The sequence below is a fragment of the Simochromis diagramma genome, unplaced genomic scaffold, assembly GCF_900408965.1.
Source record: "Simochromis diagramma unplaced genomic scaffold, fSimDia1.1 OVJJ01000685.1, whole genome shotgun sequence".
NCBI lineage: Eukaryota > Metazoa > Chordata > Actinopteri > Cichliformes > Cichlidae > Simochromis > Simochromis diagramma.
The window spans coordinates 9,512,182-9,533,849 of NW_024387477.1; the positions used below are offsets into that span (position 1 = coordinate 9,512,182).

The window sequence follows — 21,668 nt, forward strand, 5'->3', positions numbered from 1 at the left end:
CTCTGCCCTCCTCTATATGTGGACACACACATGCACAAACAGACCCCACACACTCTCATGGCAGTAGCCCCAGTGACACTGCTTAAATATTAATGACCTGATTCTCTCTCATTAATAATAGCTGCAGTGCTGATTACTCTGTGAATACCACTGAGTGTGTGTGTGTGTGTGTGTGTGTATACACATGGAAGTATGCCTACTCACAGTGCGTGAGCCAAGTATTTGTTCTGCCTGTCACTGGCATATTATACTGTGAATGACTCCAAAATGATCACTGACATTGCATTACTGAGGTAAATTAAATATTATTAAATTACATAACACCGGGGATGTTAAAGGTTAATGTACGATGATAAATCCATTGTAATTTATGTCAGCGTTGGTGTTTGTGTTTTGCAAAGGACAAAAGAGCAGAAGTGTGGCCGGAGGATGCAGGGATGATATGAAGAGACGTGCACAGACACAAGGGAAAGAATTTAACGTGGTGAAACAACGTGCACACACACGCACACACAAATAAATACAATTGCAAATGCAAAGACATACAGAAACACTCACACAGACTAGCATTCGCTCAGTTAAGCCATGCATGAGTCGTGTGCGATGCAGCTGGCTTAAGCTAGCTTAGTACCAGACACAACACACTGAGTCACACACACACACACACACACACACTAAGGCAAAGGGAAAGCAAGAGTAGACATCAGAATCCAGTGGGTTGTAATGGAGAGCTGTCCTATCCTCTGCTAAGAATAGCAAGGGCTAGCCATGAAAAGGAAGAGAAAGTAAGGCTGCAGATAAAAAGGGGAGTGTGACACCAGGAGCTGTGTGTCCTTTAGGAATGATGAGTCAGGGGAATTACAGTGGCACACATGTCAAATAAAAAGAAACCCAAAAATGACATATTCACTAACAAATGATTTTTTGCTTGTGATATGCTGGCTTAAGATAAAATACAACTACAGGCATCGCTTTTGCAAGAAAAGGGCAGCGTACTAATGCCTCAGCAGCATGAGGTGCGCGCACACACTCTCTCACACACACTGCGTGTGTTCTTACTTGAGAGTCTCAAACACCTGAAAAATTCACATTTCTCATTTCCCTGATGAATTACACTGAGCTGTATTTAGACAGGAGGAAAGAAAGTGCTAAACAAGAAGAAGAAGGAAGGTACTGTGTGTTTGTTAGGGTTGTAACACAGTAACAGATCAGCTGAATGTGGGTCTAGATTTAAAGGATCCACATGCAGTGTTGTCTCAACAATCCATGTAACAATTGTTCACCCCCTGCCGGTGACTGATGCCTTCAGGGGTCGGTGCATTGGTGGTTCTTGGTGTCCGGGGCTGGGCGCTCAGGTATGTACCAGCTCACTCCCGGTGGCTACTTGGCAGGGCCTGGCGCCTGTTGCTCGGTCAGGCCTCTTCTGGGGCCCCTTCTTTTCCTTCCTCTTTCTTTCTCCCTTCCCTATCCCTCACTCATGTCTGTCCCGTCTGTAACAACTGAAAATAAAATAAAATAAATAATAAAAACAAAGGTCGATCAAATGGACCAATACGGCAATGCCATGATGATCCATTTGGCAAAATAAATCCACTGGGTATCCTTGTTGGTCTTCAGACAACAATTCTGACGGCTAAAGAACCAAATGGGACAGGCAAAAAACCCCCAAAAAAACCCCAAAAAACAAAAAAAACCCAATTGTTTTAGTATCCTGCTCTTCTTCTTCTTTTTTCTCCTCTCCTCCCACTTGACTGACATCTTCCTCACTACCCAGTGCAACCCTAACCCCCCCACCCCCAGGCACAAGTCAGACTTTAACACCCAACCTGCTGCCCACCCACCCCAGGACATTCTGGCCCTGGCTGTCGTTGCCTGCACTGTCTGTCTCTGGCTGATGGAAATCATCTTATTAGAGCTGTGCTAATGTCTGCTCTGGATTCCTGGGACACTCCGGCTGCCCCTATTTTAATTGGCTGCCTCTATTAATATTTCATTCGTTTAAATACAGCACGCCACCTTTCACTCTGCTGCCCGTGACCCCGCTGGTGGCTCCTCGCTATGTCAGACTGGGAATATTGATAGGGGAAAATTGTTTTAACAGTGACACACCACATTATTGCTTTGGATATTTTGTGAGCTGCATAGTTTAAGTTTGCTTTGTGAACGCCTGAGTGAAATTAATTTGTTGTGGAATTGATTTGGAACTGGAATCAATCAGTTATGGCAAAAAGACAGTAATTGAAAGCGGATGAGAAAGGTTTGTGTAGCTTTCTACTTGATATGTCACAGAACTTCATACACTCGTTAAGTCTTGATTCCCTCGTTAGGGTTTGTAAGAGAGTCGACGTGTCATTTGGAGTCAGCTAATGAAACTACAGAGCAAAGAAATGCTATAAAGAAGGTATCAAAGTTCTTCCAGCTGCTGTTTTCTATCATCCATAATGTCACTATTAAAAAGCACTAAGAGGAGCTGTGGAAATCAAGGCAAAACCTGGAAGACCAAGAAAAGTTTAAAATAAAACTGGGGTTCTGGCAGAATGAAATGTTAAACCCCAGCACGACTGCAAAAGATCTGCAGGACCAGATGAAACTGAAATTTTGTTTTTTTGGTGAAAAATGTGGAACTGATCTAAACTGTACTTCAAAATGTATTTATAGGGACATGTTAGACACACAGGCTTTGAGACTGGTCTGCAACCACGTGGCAACAACTGCTCAACAGGAAAAAAGTGTATCCTGTGACTGGTGGTGAGTGGTTGCTGAGGCAGTCGCTGTGAAACTGACTGGTAAAGTCACAGTCACACAGGCCTAGAGATCAGTGAGTGACCCCCCCCGTTAGGGAGCGATCGCGAGGAAAAAGTGTGTTTTCTGCAACTGTTGCCGGTAGTTTGCATTAGAATGTGGACTTATCTGCAAACACTCGCAAACTATTCACCAAGTGTGAAAAACTGTTCACCTTCAAAGTAAAAGCTGCACATTTTGAAATGTGTTGGTTGCAGCAATAAGGCACAGCTTTTATTTTGAAGCTGAACATTTTCTGTGTCCGGTTTGTGTCACACTTTTCAAGTTTCAATGTAAAATAGAGGTGACCATGTCAATAATAAGGAGGTTTTCAGTGCAGTACCATATACTTGTATGTATGATTTCACCTGGTAACAGCCACCAGCCTTCAGCAGCCGCTCGCAAACTGGTTGGGGAATGTACATTTTTTTCATAGCAACTGTTTGTTTCCAGGGGCTCAGCGACCGGTCTCTAAACACTTCATTGGTGTGACTGAGGTCTTATTTATTTTCCAGTTTTCAGTTTCAGAAGCTACTCAATAAGTATGGTGAGAAGGAGTAACTGACATTTTAATTTTATGTGTGCTACAGAACGCAATCTTGCTTAATTTTATTTTTTGCAGAATAAGCCCAACAAATATCTAAGTGAGACGCATGCTCACTCTGTACTTGCTGAAAAAATGCAGGTGAGCACATTGCTCACTCAGGAATGCACAGATACACACACATACGTGCAAACACAAATGCACAACGAGCCTGGGGCTACCACCAGGACAGAAGTGCAGCTGGAAGAAGGAAAGGAGGAAACACAACAAGTGGAATAAGTTAGGATTTGTGACATGAAAAGTGAAGAGAAAGAAGAGAAGAGGTAAAACAAATGAATGTAACTGTTGTTTTAGTTCACAATCCTTCATCGACTCGTTACATTTAACAATTATTTTCTCAGCTCTGTTGTTTTTCCGGTATTGTGGTTGATATTTTTTGACAACAGCAACTCTGGGCTTCCCTGGCTTTGAATCAGGAATCCTCCACACACCTTCTATAAGGATTAAGTACTCTATCTGTAGAGTGCCAGAGAGTCTGATGTGCATTCCCTGTGTAATTTTGCGGTTTATAGTTAAGCAGGTATTTTCTGCTCGAGGTGAAATTTAGTCAGCAGGGTCTTTACTGTAAATTGAGGTGGTTGCATTATTCACCATATATTTGTTGGTTTGTTTGTTTATAGAAAGAGTTCTAATACATTTATTATATAAAGCCATTCATGGCCCAGAAAATGTCTCATAAATTGATGTCACCTGAGTCAGGTTCAAAAAAACAGTCACCCTGTGGTGATAGTTAAGAAAGGAACAGACCTATGTAGAGATGCACCATACTGACTCCTTTGGCCCCAAATATTACAGTTTTCAGCTGATTCAGTCTGTGCCAGTTAAAAAAAACACCACACTTCAACAGTGCAATGCAAACTTAACGTCATATCCTGTTATTATCAGTGCAAAAAGTTTGAAAAACTGCTACTAATAACTTGGTTAAAGATTCTGCTGTAATGATTTTGCTTTATTCCAGTGCCATGATGATAAATGATAGTGTTTTTAGTATGAGTATTTAGTATTATTAGTATTAGTATCTAGTATTCTTCTCAAAGAGAAACTTGAGAAATCAATACTTAAATCACATAAATCCCACGATCCCATATCCATTCATTATTTTAGTGTAACATCAGTGTTTAAATTTTATTTGATGCTATTGTAATGTTAGGTGTGTAATATTAGTTTAAGGCTATACTTCGCAGGCTCTAAGCAATTAGCAGTTAATTTAATTGCATTCAATTAAAAGCAAAACACTTACATTTGGATAGTTAGACACACTGGACCGGGTAAGCAAAAACAGCTGTAATGAATTTCAACTCTTCAACAAAGTACTAAACCAAGTAAAGTTATCAATACCAAACTACTGTCTGCTGTTCTTAGTTCATAAAAGTTCAGTATTTGGAAAAAGCTGAGGATTTCCCACATTACTTGGAGCCTATAAGAGCTAGCATTCAAACTTGCCATTGCATTAGATTTTATTTGACAGTCCTAAAAGTGAAAATGCAAGCACAGGTAGGATTATAATGTGACAGCCATGGCAGCAAGGAGTCAGTCCGCACATGTGTGTATGTGAATAATGGCAGCTCCTGCGGCCTTCAACACCCATCTGTCATACGTCAACTAAGCTCTGCACTGCTGCCATCTCAATCAGCTGACATAATGTTCCACACACACACTTTCTCTGTCTCTCCCTTTTACACGCATTATTTTGACAGCGTGCCACCGTGAGTGTGAGTGGCGAGAGAAACACACACTGTGTCCCCACAGCGTTCCCTGATTAACGAGATGGTTTGTTCTCTTCCTCAGACATCGGCCAATCAGGCACGAGGACACAAATCTCTCCCCACTGGTGATACTGAAGGCCACCGGCCACTATTTATTGGCAATCTCAGCCCTAACTGCCCAGACAGAGAGAGCAACACGCTTGCACAGGCAGACACCACCAACGTGTCTGCCTGTGTGTGTTTTTCATGTGCTCCAAGTCAAATTTGCTACAGGAAATATGATGGCAGGCATATAATAAATATAAGTATTACAACGATGAAATAACAGCTTGAAAAAACCCCCACAAAAAAATACAAATACACAACAACATACATGGAGGAATCTCCTCATTTTTGTTTGTGTTGGTGTTTGAATAGAGTGCAGGTATTAAAGCTGCAAATCACCACATCAAGGCTGTGATTAAAGCAGATTAGGCCTTATAATGGTGTTTAATTAGTCCCAAAACTCATGCACATCAAAATCAGGGGCATGCACATGATATGAGCACACACACCAGTATTTGTAAGCATTTGTGTTTTATGTAGATGTGATGTTGCAAGAATGCATGAGGCCAGCATAAGGACAAATGGACCTTCTACACTATGCATCTGCAATACATTAAAAAAAAACAATGGTTTATTTGAACTTAACAGTTTCCACAGTGATGGTTAGAGGCTGGCTAACATATTGGCTAATATTAGCTATTTGCTGTTAGCCACTGCACTATGAAACGGCTAACACATTAGCCGAAAACGCAAAGGATCATTGGTTTGAGACCATGGAAAGATACAAATCCCTCAAAGGATGCATCAGGAAACATCCGCGGTGTGGTGACTCCTCTCCCTCACTGCCCAACCGGTCATGGCAGATGGCTGCCCCTCCCTGAGCTTGGTTCTGCCGGAGGTTTCATCCTGTTAAAAGGGAGTTTTTCCTTCCCACTGTCACAAAGTACTTGCTCATAAGTTGTAAAAGTTTTCTTCAGAATACTTATGCTTACAGTATAACTCACCTTGAGATGACTATGTTTGTGATCTGTCCCTATAATGAATAAACATGAATTGAAATTAAATAACTGTGCAACTGAAAGACACTATATGCTGACCAAATATTATCAACATCTATAAAGACCAATAAAGGATAAGTGAAAATTTAACAAATTAAGAAGAGATGAGAGAAAACAATGTTTGCAAGTGTTATGAGTTTTTACATTATACAGTTTGTCCACCAGAGGACAAACTTCGCTGTTTTAAAACCACATTCCACAATAAAGTTAAATTCGATTCAATTCAATTTTATTGATATAGCACCAAATCACAACAACAGTTGCTTCAAAGCGCTTTATACTCTAAGGTAAACCCTACAATAATACATACAGAGAAAAAAAAAACCCAACAATCATATGACCCCCTATGAGCAAGCACTTTGGCGACAGTGGGAAGGAAAAACTCCCTTTTAACAGGAAGAAACCTCCAGCAGAACCGAGCTCAGTGAGGGGCGGCCATCTGCTGCGACCGGTTGGGGTGAGAGAAGGAAAACAGGATAAAGACATGCTGTGGAAGAGAGAGACAGAGATTAATAACAAGTGTGATCCAGCAGAGAGGTCTATTAACACATAGTGAGTGAGAAAGGTGACTGAAAAGGAAATACTCAATGCATCATGGGAATCCCCCAGCAGTCTACACTAGTGATGGGAATTCTGGCTCTTTTTAGAGAACCGGCTCTTTCGGCTCGACTCACTAAAAAGAGCCGGCTCTTTCAGCTCCCAACCGGCTCTTCAGGTTGTTTTGTTGCTTTAATTAATTTATTATCAACAACAATATACAAAAGGGAATTACTAATGTAAAAAAACATGGTTTTTAGTATATGTTTACATATAAATATATATGGTGGCCCCTAGAGACAAAGCACGTACAAACTCCAAAACACATTGCTAGCGTTAACTGAACTTCCAAAACAGAGCTACCTAGATCACTTAAATTATATAATTGAAAGCATGTGTGTACTGTTTGTGTATTTATACACAAGCACTCATATATATTCAAATAATTTAAAAAAATGTTCATTTACCTGTTACTACCACACACCAAATCCGGTCGTTGGTACTTCCTGGCTTGTGTAGCCACTAGGTAACAAAAGCTCAACACTGCCCATAGCATCCTGAAGCACTTCTGTTGTGTTTTGGAGTTTGTACTTGTTTTGGAGGTTTCACATGCTTTGGAATTTGTATGTGCTTCAGAATTTGTACGTGTTTTGGAATTTGCATGTATGTTGGAGTTTTTACGTACTTCGGAGTTTGCACGTGTTTTAGAGTTTGCGCGTGCTGCTTTGTATCTAGGGGCCACTGTAAATATACTTTTATTTATTCACTCCACATAAAATGTAATAAATAAATCATATAATACAAAAACCAACTATTTCCATTTCAACTTTTAACTATTTCAATTTTCAGCTTTTTCCTTTTAAACAAATTTAAAGTGAAACAACACAAAACACTGCAAACCACAACACAATTAAATATAAATTAAAATATGAAAACAAAAAGAATATGCATATTCTCTGTCATATGGGCCTGCATGAATAAACTTTCTGAATCCTTTATCATCTGCAACTGAAAATAGTTGTGGATGATTACTATACCTTTCTAATGTGACGTTCTTGTCCCTGGCTCTATTTTCTCTCCCTTTCCCTCCGCTCTGTTCCTACCTACCGCCCCTCCCCCCTCTGCTCAGCGCAAGCAAAAGGCTCGCGTGCGGAGTGAAGCGGAAAAAAAGTGCGAAAGAGAGGGTGAGAGAAAGAGAGAGAGAAAAAAACACTTCCAATAAGGAGCTGGTTCACGTCGTTCACTTCAAAGATTCGGCTCTAAGAGCCATTTCGTTCGCAACCGACACATCGGAGGATTCAGGGTCACCTGGTCCAGCCCTAACTATATGCTTTAGCGAAAAGGAAAGTTTTAAGCCTAATCTTAAAAGTAGAGATAGTGCCTGTCTCTTGAATCCAAACTGGAAGCTGGTTGATGTAACATCACTAAAAAGTCTTTTAATGACAGGCGAACAGCTAGCTAGCTAGCTAACAACAAAGTAAGAGTAAATACATGCAATTGAAGTAAAATTAACCAAATAAATAAATAAAAAGTAAAAATCAGCTTGATGCAAGATGATTGCATGAATTATTAGATGAAATATTGCCTTTTTGTTAACCTCTGGGCTTAATTGGAAGGATTATTGGAAGGAAGGATTGGTGCTGTGGAACTTCAGCTAAACATTAGTAATTGCCTTGTTTATCTGTTTTCACAGTAAAAATAACCCATGTAGAGAGGTTGTGACAGTGTCACAGCTTTCGCCAAAGACATATTCCTGTTTTGTTTGCTGAAATCTGAAAACAGCTCCTCATGGCAGTCTTTTTCTTTTTTTTCTTTTCCTGAAAGCACTTGACAGCTTTGTTTGTGAAACATTTAATTGTGTTCCCATCAGTTATTTTAAGAAGATGTTGATTGTTTACAGCCTTTCTTTGTTTAATGGCCCCTAACATCTTATCTCAGTGACTAAATTACAGATAATCCTACCATGAACTTCAGCTTTAGAACCCAGGCAATGTAGCATCTTTGCATCTCTCCTTCACTTCACTTATCTACTCATGATCCTGTTTCTATTTTAAAACCTTTGCAATCTAGTTCAAGTCAAAAAACAATAAACAGCATACGTAAGACATGTACACTGTAAGACAGATCCTAAATATACATAAGTGATAAACTACCAGAGGACTTATTAGAGAGGAAGTCTGCAAGCCACTGCACTCTTGTGATATTGACACCATATCACATGCATAGCGACACAGTGGGAAGAAATGTGGAAGAAAAGCGAGAAGTGAACTTGGCCCAAATTCTGAACTGTCGTGCATGTGAGTCATGCTGAATATTGCATAGTCAGAACTGCTGTGATGGCAAACATGGCTCAAAGTTATTTCGGCACACAAGCTAGAGGACAATTATTATAAGGGAAGAGGGAGAAGCGGGGAAGGAATGAGAACATTAATGAATAGATAAACTGCAAGATTTAAATCTGTAAGAGTTAAATCCGATTTTAAAAATCTTTATTTTGCTTGAAAATGTTAATAGCCATCAGATGTATTTATTTTAACTCTAAGGGCATGCTGACTGTATAACACTAAGACTTAAGTAAATAGTAATTAGGTAAATAGTTTGTTTTTTTTTAAAAACCCACTCCAACTATATACTCGACCCCTGAAAGTCACATTCACCTGGCCATTTGCTACCCCAGCTCCATCTCCCCAAAAAACTAAAATCTTGAAGCCTCCCAACCCCAAAAACAAATTCAAATCCATACACTGTTTTCTATTGTCCAGGATGGACACTGCCTTTTGCTCTATGTCACCTGGGATAGACTGTCCTGCAACTCTGAATATAATACAGTAAGAGGTCAGAAAAATGGATGGATGGATGGATTTAAGCTTTTTGGATTGAGATCAGAAACCCAAACAAAATAATTCATTTGATTTTATTCATTATTTGTCTTTCAAATACAATTTTTCTTTCAATATAGTGTTGTATCCCTTTTGGGGGTCTTTAGAGGTGTGACGGCGCATAAGCTGGAAGGCTAAGAAACAGAAGACAGCAAAAGAGAGAGACAGATGGTTGAAAGTCAGGAAGAACATGCTGAGAAACAGAGGTCAAAAGGAGAATGCATGGGTACAGAAAAGTTAGCCGTGCTGAATGAGCAGAATAAGCACAGAAAATACATAGAAGCCTAAATAGTGCCAAAAAACTGGGGTTTATCAGACTGCCTGGGAATACTTTCAGAAATCTCCCAGAGTTCTGAGCAATGGTGAAGTCTGGAGAAAGTGAGGGATCACAGGGGGATTGTGGGTAATATGCCAAGGAAGCGAACTAACTTTTCTCTGGTGTCAGCACATCTTCTGTGGAGACTGATCTATCTCCCTCTCATTGCTACAGGATGACACACATGGCAGGAGAGGTAGAGTCTACACATAAGCTGCTTTTTAACAACACACACCCATACGCACAAGCAAAGAGCGCCACACTCATGACATGCCAGCTCGCTCTGTAATTCTCTCAGTGTGATTGTGACCACAGCTGCAGAGGAGTATTACATAAAAGCAAAGACCTTCAGTAGTTCAACTGACTGCACAAACCACTGCTTTATTTATGGCCATTAAACACTCTGCAGTTGGAACAAACTGAAATGTTTTAACACATCAAACTGACCCTGATATGCTTTTTAAAGGTTTTACTTATTGGTTATTATGCGGTTATCATCATTGCTCCTACACAGAAAAGTCTGGATTGTCTGCACAATGAAGTACGTTTGATTTAATGTAATGCCCAATGACAAATGATCTCATTAGTTTTCTTCACCACAACAAGGAGACATTTATCTTGAACATATCTAAAAACGGAAAACAATATGCAGATTCAGTGTTATGTATTTCATGTCCAACTACATAAAAGTTTCTTATGACCTCTCCTTTTTGAATTGCCCGAAAAACATTTTTTCTTCTCTTCCTGACATATAATTTTTCATTCATATGTTTAAAGTAACAAGTCTTCCAGACTTCAAATTAAAGTGGACATCGCAAAATCAATTATTTTGCTTTTCAACAAAATATTATGCCCCATAAAACACGAGAAAACTTTCCAAAGAAAGTAAAAGCATGGCTGAATGTGCTTTTTTAAAAACTTTTTTTTCAGCTCACAATGACATCAGAAGAGCATCATAGTACCACCTCCAGCTAGAACAGAACCTTTGCCAAAGCCTAAGACCTCACGAACACACTTTGCATGATATGGGACTGAGACCATTCAAGTAAAAGTTGCACCTTTTAAAATGAGTTACTTTTCAACAATAAGGCATTTCAGAAAGCATGAGTTTCCCGTAAAAGTAAATGTTTTCCATTTCTGGTTTGCACTGGACTTTTTCACGTGTATTACCACCCAATGTCTTCCATGCAAACTATAGGCAGCTGCAGCACTCTGCTAGCAATCAAAAACAATTTTTGGATGTGGCACCCTGTTTGCAACCAATTTCACCTTGCGACAACTAGAAACCTCCAGGAACCCTTTTCCGGGGTCGCTGTCCAATCTGTGGGCCTAATCTTAGATGATATTTGGTAACCATGATGCTAGCTAGAAAGGTGCAGCCTCGTTCTGGAATGGGTGTGGCAAGCAGCAACTCATTTGCATTTAAAGCAACAGACGCTAGAGCAGACTTAAAAGCTAGGGATGTACAGATATCCTGGAAGTATTTGTATTATGAGCTGAGATGATGATTCTGGGGACATGTGAGTCTAAAATGAACCTGTTGTAAAATAACTGTGAAAAAGCCAGTCTTCATTGCAGAATACGTAATGCTGGTGTTTGAACACACGAACCACTAATGAAGGTAGCGCATTATTTATATTTTTGCAGTATTATGAAAAAAGTGTTTATAGCAACATTTTGCCAATGTAAACAGAACATTTTATACTGCTGCATCTTCTCATTAACAGACTAATTAACAAAGATATGCATTCGCTTGTCTGTGTCTAATCTGCAGTTTTTGTCACTTCCTGTTTCCCACGCTGTCAAACCGAGTGCTCTTCTCATTATTCTGATAATCATCTTGCCAGACTAATGTAAGTCAATCAGTATCTTTAAAATGCAGCTCAGTTCTGTCATTCACGCACCTTATCCCAGACGCTCAGAAAACCTCATCCAAGTTATCATCGTCCATTTGCTCCAATATCAGCGTCAAAACTATGGAGGTCAGTGATCTCTCGTTATTGAAATAAAGTAGTCACAGGAAATGCAGTGTCCTAGTAAGTGAGCAGTCAGAAACTCTTTCTCAAAAAGTTATTTCTTAAAGACAACAATGTTAATAAGAGGAAAAACTGTAAAACTCAATCTTAAATTCATAATTTAAAACAGAAATTATGTTTTATCCAAATAGCAGATTAGTTCATTATCAATTTTTAACTTTTTAATTTCACATTTCTACTTAATTGTGACCAGTTGCATTATAGATAAATAACAATGCATTACTTGGCCTTTCATCCACCCTCATAGTGACTAAATTGTGATGCTGCAGTCCTATTACAAAAAGGGTTTGCAGAGCCTGAGTTGCAGAGTTTGTCTCCTACAGTACCACTACTGTATTACTGTAATTGCTCCACACAAGCACATATGATTAAAAGTCAGGGATCAGCGGTATATCAACCACAAAATGACCCATCTGGATTTGACGGTCACTCCGGGTCAGTGGGTGCAGTAAACAGAATAACAAAACGGGTATTTTCATCTCCTTCTAAGCTCTAATCGGGCCTTGTTTTCTCCTCCTTCTCTTCATCCTCTCATCTCTACGCACTCGCCGCTTTTGTTCGAGCTAAATCTGAACACATCAGACTAATGCTACGAGACGTATCAGCCGGCTCGGTGGAAGAAAAGACACAGGAAGAAAGGGATGATTGATGATTCCCCTTCCCCTCCCTCATCTTTCTTCATGACATTGAAAAAAAAAAAAAGGCACTGATTACAAAAAAAAAAAAGGAGACTTAAATACTATGTTAACCATCAGCGAGTTTTCCCAGAGTTATAACTGCATGCGTCTATCTTCGATACTTGCATTATAGCCTTTGTGGAATGAACAGGCACAGAGCTGCGCTTTATTCAATTAAAGTCCCTAGGGGGCGCAGCGGCAAATGAACTGCAGCCTAACAAACTCCCACCACTACACATCACCCTGCTAATCAGGCAAAGGCAACAAGGCACACACTCTCTGACATTTTCAATCTCGCTGCATTGATATCTGAGCTTTATTGCTATCGTGCAAACAGAAACACACAAACTCAAAAAAATAAAATGCTTAATTTACACAAGCCACAAACAGAAACAAAATATGTGGTTTGACTTTATTACCAGTAAAATTAAGAAACTTAGTTGAAGGCAACTACATCAATAACACTAACCTTTCAGCGTTATCATATATCACCATGTGAGTTGGCTGTAATATCAGGTGAAGTACACACAGACACACACACACACACACACACACACACACACACACACACACACACACACACACAGAATAAAGTCTAAAGAACTGTGTATTTTAAATATCACATGCTGCATATTTAAAAAAAAAAACTAAACAAAAGAACAAACCCCTTCTCTACACACTCACTAATAATTTTGCTTTTGAGGAACATGTTTACTCGTGCTTGTAAGCGCTACACACAGGATGGGGAATCTGCTGTAATAGCGCTGAATGCATCTCTGTCTCCACAGGGATGAAAGCCTCATTCACATGAGAGGCTCCATTAACCTCCGAATCAGCTGCTTCGGTATTACATCCTCTTCACACAAACATTCCTGCATTAACCTACACGGTTTTTCAATGAATGGTTTCTCATCCTGTGCGCCATTATATTGCAATTTGAAGTCCCCGTACACCCACACAGGCACTTTAAGTTATTTTGGCTGATTATAGTTAATCTCACACTTATGCTGGGTTGAACTGCAATGGAAGTCAGTAATAAACTTGCAGTAGTTATCCAGGTTATTTGGTTCCAAGCTGCCTTGCCATAACAGATTCAAGTGAATAGAAATTATCCTGGGAGGAACCATAATCAGGAAAAATAACTTTTTATTTATTTTATTTATTTATTTGTACCGGAGCCATGTAGAAGGTTTAACCCTTGGAAACAATGTCAAAATTCTGCCAAGGCGCAGAATTTTTAGGAATGGCAGCGGATCCGGCGCTTCTCTGAGGTGTGCCAGATTTAACACAGCGTGTGTGTGACTGTGTGCGTATGTGCATGTTTGCAGCACTGTGACAGTAGTGGGAGGAAGGAAGTCACACACCATCTCATCTTCCTTGAGCGTCTGTCCCTTAGGTTGGCTGGTTATATAACTGATGTCAAGACAGAACGCTGGCCACCTCTAGGGAGGTATGTGGCACGAAATTGTAGTTACACAGTACCTGCTGCCTTGTGCCAGCCCTGTGATGAAGCCTGCACAGGTAGAAATAATGTATCTTATTGTATTAGCCTTGCACACTTTCAGTCCAATTTATTACTTTCGTCAATTAGATCAATATTATACCACATTTAAATCTGAAGCAATAAACCTATCTTTGTTTTTATTTATTTATTTTGTCTTTAAGTATATTTTATACCTGACTAAGGCTTAACAGCTGTATGATGTACTTTCAATGCCTGAATAAGTTGTAAACATGCTATATAAATACACCAGATGTGGGTATGCGTCCTCAGTAAGGCTTTGCTCTGTCCTTCACACAGTTTCCCACCACAGTGGGAGAGTTTCTGTACAGGCTGTGTTTTTAATATTCAGCGCTGTCTGACTTCCAGCCCTCCTCGTCTGCTCTGTGCTCTTGACGCAATTTCTGTATTTTTAGCATAATAGAGAGGAGATCCCTTTCTTGGACACTCGTTGGATACTTCGGAAACAGGATGGCGCACGTCTTCTAGAATCACAGCTAGAATGTCTATCTCTCTATCTATCTAAATCTAAGCTAAACATCTAAGCTGTGATCTTTTCAATATTGCACTTCATTTACAATTTAACTGACGGTGCTGAAAAAAACAAAAACCCAAAGAGAACCCTTTTGAAGAAAATCCAGTTAAAAGGCCGCACATTTAACTGTGCCGTCGAATTTCACCATCAAGGGCAAGGCTCTGAATATTTGAACACCACACCAGAGGCAGTGCAGAGGCTCAGAAAGGTGCTAATCTTGTCAGAGCACTATGATCACCATGATTATAGTGACACTCTCTCAATCACTAGGCCTGTAATAACGCTCTACCCCTTCATCCCTGTAAGGCTTCCCTTCTCTTCCACCTCACTCACTCTCTCTTTGTCTTGCAGGCAGACAGGCACCCACGCACAGACACATGCGCACACATGCACACAAACACACAGACAGACTGTGTGTGCGTGGGTCAGTGCGGCACCGGTGGCTGCAGACTGGAACAGAGGTCGGCCGCACCCTGCTATTATCCCCAGAGACCTGTTCAGTTTAAAGGCAGTGCTGTGGCGCACTGAGTGACAGCTCAATGGAAGGCCCGCTGGGAGCTTACAAGCAGGTGAGGAGTCAGACAAACCAGAGGGAGAACACACACAGAGGGACATAGTGCAGGCACACCGGCAAATACACACCTACACACCGGCAGACACATAAACATCAATGCTCTTAGTTGGCTGTGAGTTAAACAGGCAAGGGATAAAACTGTCAAATGCAGTGGGAAGCACACATACATGCAGGGACACATGACTACACAAACACACACATGCTGAGTATGGTAATAAGGCAGTCATGTTCTTCAGGGATGGAGCCAGTGGCCACAGAGAGAGAGAGAGGAAGCAGCTGGCTGTTAAAATACTTCCCCTCCTAGCACTGTAATTTCCTCCCAGAGGCACACCTGGCCAACACTCATTCACACATACGTACTGTATGCGCGTGTGTGCTTTGTGTATGTTTGCGCACAGTGCATGCATGCATGTGTGTTTTCGCATCTGCGTATGTGTTTCTTCTTTAGTTCTGCTTGACTGCGCGCGCCTGTGTGTGTGAGTGTGTGTTTATGCTGTCACTAATGTTCACGGCTGATTCAAAGTGGATCCCTGCTGCCCAATATAACACCCATATTATTATACAGCATTACAAGTTATTACAAACACGAGGCTCATGTTACAGAGGCAGCTATTGGCACAAAATCTGAGACTAGTATCTTTTTTGGAAAAAAAAAAAGAAAAGCCTGCAAAACTATTGTTAGAAAATTTGGGTATAAATAAAAAACTCTTAATTCAATGGTTTTCCATTTACAGCTCTCTATATTTATTTTGGAAAGCTAGCTTTAGTTTTGCCCCTATTTAAAAACAGTGAGGTTTTTAAATTAATAATTTTTGCTGCCAACTTTGGGGTTTTCCCTGCTTTAGATGCCCAGCCTTGGAAAATGACTTTGTTTACACAGGTTACATATGGTAAAGGTTCTCCTCTAGAACCGCTTCTTCCAGAGCTAAAAACACCAGCCTTAAGACAAAGGTCAGACAGCTCAGTTTCATTCAGCTAAAGCTCAGAGAGCCATTTTATTCAAGGGTGAATGGAAAGACAGTGCTGGAATGGGATTATGTTGCTTCAGGGAACTGGGCCAGATAATGCAAATTGACAGAAGTATTAATCTGCCAGTTAAAAGTGAGATGGGCGATGTTTCGAGGGACCCGATTGTGCAAGTGCAATGTACTGTGTCTGTTAAGCTTTGATTGTAGGAAATTAGTTGTCTGTTAACATGCTGTGATTAGGCAATCAGAACAGTTGGAAATTAATCGCTATAAACAGATAGATGCATATGAATATGTAGAATCTGTAGGCAAGGGACACATGTTTGGTACTAGATGTTCTGGTTTATTTTGGTAGTTTGAGCAATTCTGGTTGTGAGCTGGTAGAGAGAGACTAAGGAAGAAAACGGTGGCTGTGGCTCAGGTGGTTGAGTGGGTCAACTATCAGTCGGTAGATCCATCCCTGATTCCTCCGTGTGCTAAAGTATCCTTGGCCAGTTGCCCCAGTTGTGACAGTGCAGGTACTTCAACTTCCTCCATCAGGTCAAAGACAACAATTAAGTTAAGCTGACTTAGGTTGATCCTAAACTGGCTGAAGGTAAGAATGTAAGCGTGAATGGTCTGACATCATTAACCATTTCTGGGTCCAAAGGTTCCTTTGGTTCCCCAAAATGAAACAAACACTGAAGCTAAGAGTTAAGTTGAAGTTAAGAATTCTCCAAATTCTTACAGCTCCAATAAAATGATCAGTGTGGCTATTCTCCCAGATGTTGCAATAAAATCTAGCATCCAGGCACCCATAAAAGAGGCTTTACAAGGGTTTAGCAGAGTTAGAAATTAGCAGGAACTTAACTCATTAGTTTCCATCTAAAGGTGCTGACTTGTTCTAAAATAAATTAATACATAAAATGTACAGCTCTCCTATCACTTTGAACGCAAATAAAGACACAAAACTTAACAACAGGAATGCTTGGAGAGTTTTGAACTTGGGCTAGCTAACATATAATAATGTGCTATCTGCTATGCTAGCTACAATGTTGCTACCTGCTATGCTAGCTACAATTCTATGCTTAGGCTAATATAAACACAATATAAGAACGATGTAAAACTAGGGTTACATTTTTCCTCAATAAAAGTTTAGGGTCATCAATGAACAGAGATAAAAACCATCATACAGCAGGAAGAACTGAAATGGAGCAAATCTCACCAGATAACACCGGAGATCATCCCACAACATGAGATTAGTCATAAATTTCTGCATGGTTTGGATTACGCACTGTGAGAAAGTTGTGGTCTTAGCAAATTATCAACAGTGTTAAGTGTTCAAATATTTGGTGTTTCAGACACCGTCAGCCCTGTGGTTACACAATGAGTTTTTAAGGATTTAGCTTAAACACATGCTTCACAGGAACGGCTTCTGTTTTTAGGGGCTTGTTTTTATTAAATAAAATAAGACATAAATCATGACAACATGTTAAAAAGACAAAAGCCTTAATGAACTGAGTAATAGCTTGGAGCCAGAGGGTTGGTATGGACTTATCCAAGCACATGGGGAAAAGTTTAAAAATGGGACTTTGGTTGTGTGGAAGTCGTTTTTTTTTCTCTTCATGCATTTAAAGCTTGTGGTCTGAAACAAAGGGGTTAAAAATGACTCAAGCAAGAGAGAATGTGACCTTCCCAGCATTTCACGTAGCTATTTGGGATTTCCATCAAGAGGCACGCCATAATGCAAAGTGTCTGCTGGGGCCCCGGTTACACGCTGAAGATGAGTTCAGGCCATTTATGAGTTGCGTGTGCTCACATCTCTAAGTGCTTAGTCATGAGTCGCCTCTTAAAACCCTTGCACCATATGACTATCCATGTGTCACACCGGCAGACGGAGAGGTGGGGGCAACAGTGGTGGAGGGGATGCAGTTTAAGGAAATAAAAAAGGAGTAAAGTGAGAGAGTTAGGCAAAGAAAGATATACAGAGAGAGAGCGGGACCCGAGGGAGCCTCCTTCATTTTCTGGATGTGGGAGGCAGACATTAAGCTACAGTGACTAGCACTACTGGCCTCTGTCTGACCCTCTCCAACTTCCTCTTAGCTCAGGCCAAGACTGACACGTCATCGTATCGGCGCTGTGCAACGTGGCGCACACGAACAACACAACAGCACCAATCTAACAACAGCTCACATCAGCCCTGAACGCTAAAGCGGATTAGGGTACAGCACAAAACATGCGAGAACACAGAGAATATCACCGCCTGCGGGGTAAAACAAATGTAGGCTTTGTATGCATGTATAAAGCCCCGTGTAGCTGCCACAGCCCTTCGCCCGGTGTCAGCCCACCAGCTAATTGCAGGCATTTCCCCCCAAGGTTGCAGGGAGCCTTTCTGCCTTGAGAACAAAATATCAACCTTGGGAAAGAAATGTCAGGGAAAACACAAGAGCTGCAATGAATTACATTTATATTATGTATATAAGTGCAAAATAAAACCAAATGATACCACGCAAACAGAATGTTAGAGCAATGCATCATCTAAAGCAATAGACCCAATGTAATTAAGTAATAATGCAGGATACAGTAGCATTAATAAAGAATATTTATGTGAGATTCAGGCACACGTAAAAGAGTTTGTGAAGAGCGTTATGGGGAAAAAGCCCTCCAGTAGTCCATCTGTTTGGGCATGTCTCAGCGCCCTGGACAAACACTGCAGTAGCACTAAAACACATGCTTGCATGCATGCAGCTGGAGGAACACATGCACAGACAGTCCTGCCTCCAAAGACTAAACATTCAACTACAGCCTTATAGACTGGCCTCTGGAATTTGTCTGGGGCATAAAGTAAGCAAAGCAAAGTCAAACTCTGTATAAGAGAGCAGACGATTAAGAAAAATTAGCTGAACAGAAGGGCACTGACCAAAAACCAGATAAAATGAGATAAAATGAAATTACTGGGGAGGAATAAATGCCTTATTAAAAGATGGGGCTCTGCCCGCCCAGCAGTAAAAAAAAAAAAGAAGACAAATACGGCAATCCTTTGCTTTTTTATTGCCCCAGCAATTAATTGACAAATGTGTCACATTAATAATAAAGCTCGCTCTCTCCACTTTGGACATTGATTTACACCTTCCTCAGCTTATGGTGTAAGAAAGTGATCAATCTCACTCCTTCTTCATCTCCCTCTCTCTTTCTTGAGCTCCACTATTACCTTGCTAAATATAACTTCCTTCCCTCTGTCTTTAGCCAGGAAATGAGTCCAGCATTCAATATCTGGCTGTGAATTACACAAGCCTGGCATAGGAGATCTTCAGAAATGATTGATCTATTATTAATTAATTTGCTAATGTCCCCGATTGATCTACAGGTGGGGAGTGATTGTCTGGGAAAGAGAATATGAGGGGGATACGAGAGGAAAGTAAAAAGAAGAAGAAGAAGAAAGAATTGATTTCTTTTTAACCTGAGGAAGGTGGAGAGAAGAAGAATCTGTGTGTAAGATCTATACTGCATTTCTTGTATAGCGCTGAGCGATATGATGCAACAACTGGAAGGTAAACCTTGTGTTTACATAATGTTGTGGTCTAGAATAGCTAGGACAAAAATGATAAAAAGGAAAAAAGAGAGAGAAACAAAGAGAGCGATCCACATCAAATGCTACTGGGAGCAGCACATGCCTGCTCGTCTGTCTGTCTGTCTGTCAGTCTGTCTGTCCGCTTAGCCTTGAAAATCCCAGCACTCAAAGCCAGACGACCACAGAACTCATGCCCACGCCACACACGCACACAGACACAAACGCGCACACACACACAAACGGGCTCGCACAGTAGCCTGTTCTATCCTACGCTATTGATCTGCACCCCACTCTTCATTAGAAAGAAAGATTCAAAAGCAAGAAGGAGCAGTGAGACATGTTGTGTGTGCCTATGTGTAAGGCTAAGTGTAAACGTATGATCAAGGGAGTTGTGTAAGCTGTGTGTGGTTGTATATGTGTGTGATTCCATAAAGTTTTTCTTTCTTTCTTTCGTTTTTGTAAACCCATATGCATGTATGTATGTGGATGTACTGCCAGGTATCAGTAACAGTGGGAGCAGATCTGTGTTACTCTAATGCAGTCTGTCCTCACTGGGTGTTCCTATGGAAACTCTCTCTCTCTCTCTCTCTGTATATTATTAGACATTCTTGAGTCAACTGCTCAGAATAGGAAGACACAGATCTCATCTATTGCAATGCACTCAGTATAAAGTCCTTCAGCTCACACCTGAACTGCGCGGCAGCTTAATTTCCTTGAAATTATTTTCACTTTTGCGATCGTGGGAGATACTGACTCTTGAACTGGTCAGTTTATTAACTTGTAGACATCAGATCAATGAGAGCAACTGGAGGGTCACGTCTACTGACGCGGGCCTGAGGCGTGCAGAGCAATAGCGGCGCTCTATTTTCTGGTAATTTTTCGATTTTTGTTTGATTAATTCTTTTAGTAATAGCACAAAACAAGAAGGCCTTGTGAAAAAAATACTCACATACCTCCAAACAAAACAAAAACAAACAAATTTAATACTAGTAGGTTTTTGTAACATGTAACAGACTAATTAGTCCAGTTCTTTTTTGCAGACTTTTTGCAGTTCCTTTGATTTAGATCTGCTAAATAACAAACAGTATTTCTCACACGACGTTAAAGAAAGAAGCTTTCCCAGCAGATTCTGACAATAATGCGTGCTTTACATTTGCTTTAGTCAGTATATGAATGACTAACTATAAACAGGCGTGTTTATTGAACCTTTTTACAATTAAAATAAAGAAATAAATAATCTGAATCAATTGGTATATTTGTTTCTATTTGTTTAGTTTATGTTAGCATATAAGGAGGTTAGGATTATGGCTTGATGATGTAGACCTTTCAAAAACTCATGTATCTAAAACCTTCAGCTCTTTTGAATAGTATTGTATCTGTGGTTGAGAGCAAACTCAGTGAGACTGGAAAAATGTCAAGCTAGATTCAAGGTCAACAACAACAGAGCACGACACGGCAGTGGAAAGAGTGAAGTTTCCACAACGATCTATGTAAATATGAGTTAACACAAGCTAGTTTACTCCAACTGCAGGTACCAAGCTGGGATCAGTGGGAAGGTTGCATCAGTAAAGGTTTTTTAAACCCAACCCCCACATGAACCATCATCTTTTTTGCATTATTTTATTGCTAAATAAGGTTGACCACTCATCAACCTTTAAAAAGAAACCTTTTTGCATCTAAATGTGTTTGAAAATTTAATATGGTTGAAGGTCATTGTCAAACAACATATTAATAGCATTCTTCTGAGTGGTCAAATGACCATGATCAAAGAGCAACACACTGCCAAGGTACACAGACTAGTATTACCAGAATAAACATGTTTATAGCATTTATGTACAGCTATGCGTAAATTATGTTTCTCATGTAATCACAGGGTTATTGTGTTGCACATTGAGCCTCCG

General features: G+C 40.3%; 1 protein-coding gene across 1 annotated transcript in view; it reads right to left on the reverse strand.

Moving 5' to 3' along the window:
* Window positions 1-21,668, reverse strand: part of LOC120723632 (A disintegrin and metalloproteinase with thrombospondin motifs 2-like) — a 136,685-nt gene that overhangs the window by 55,018 nt on the left and 59,999 nt on the right. The window lies entirely within an intron of this gene.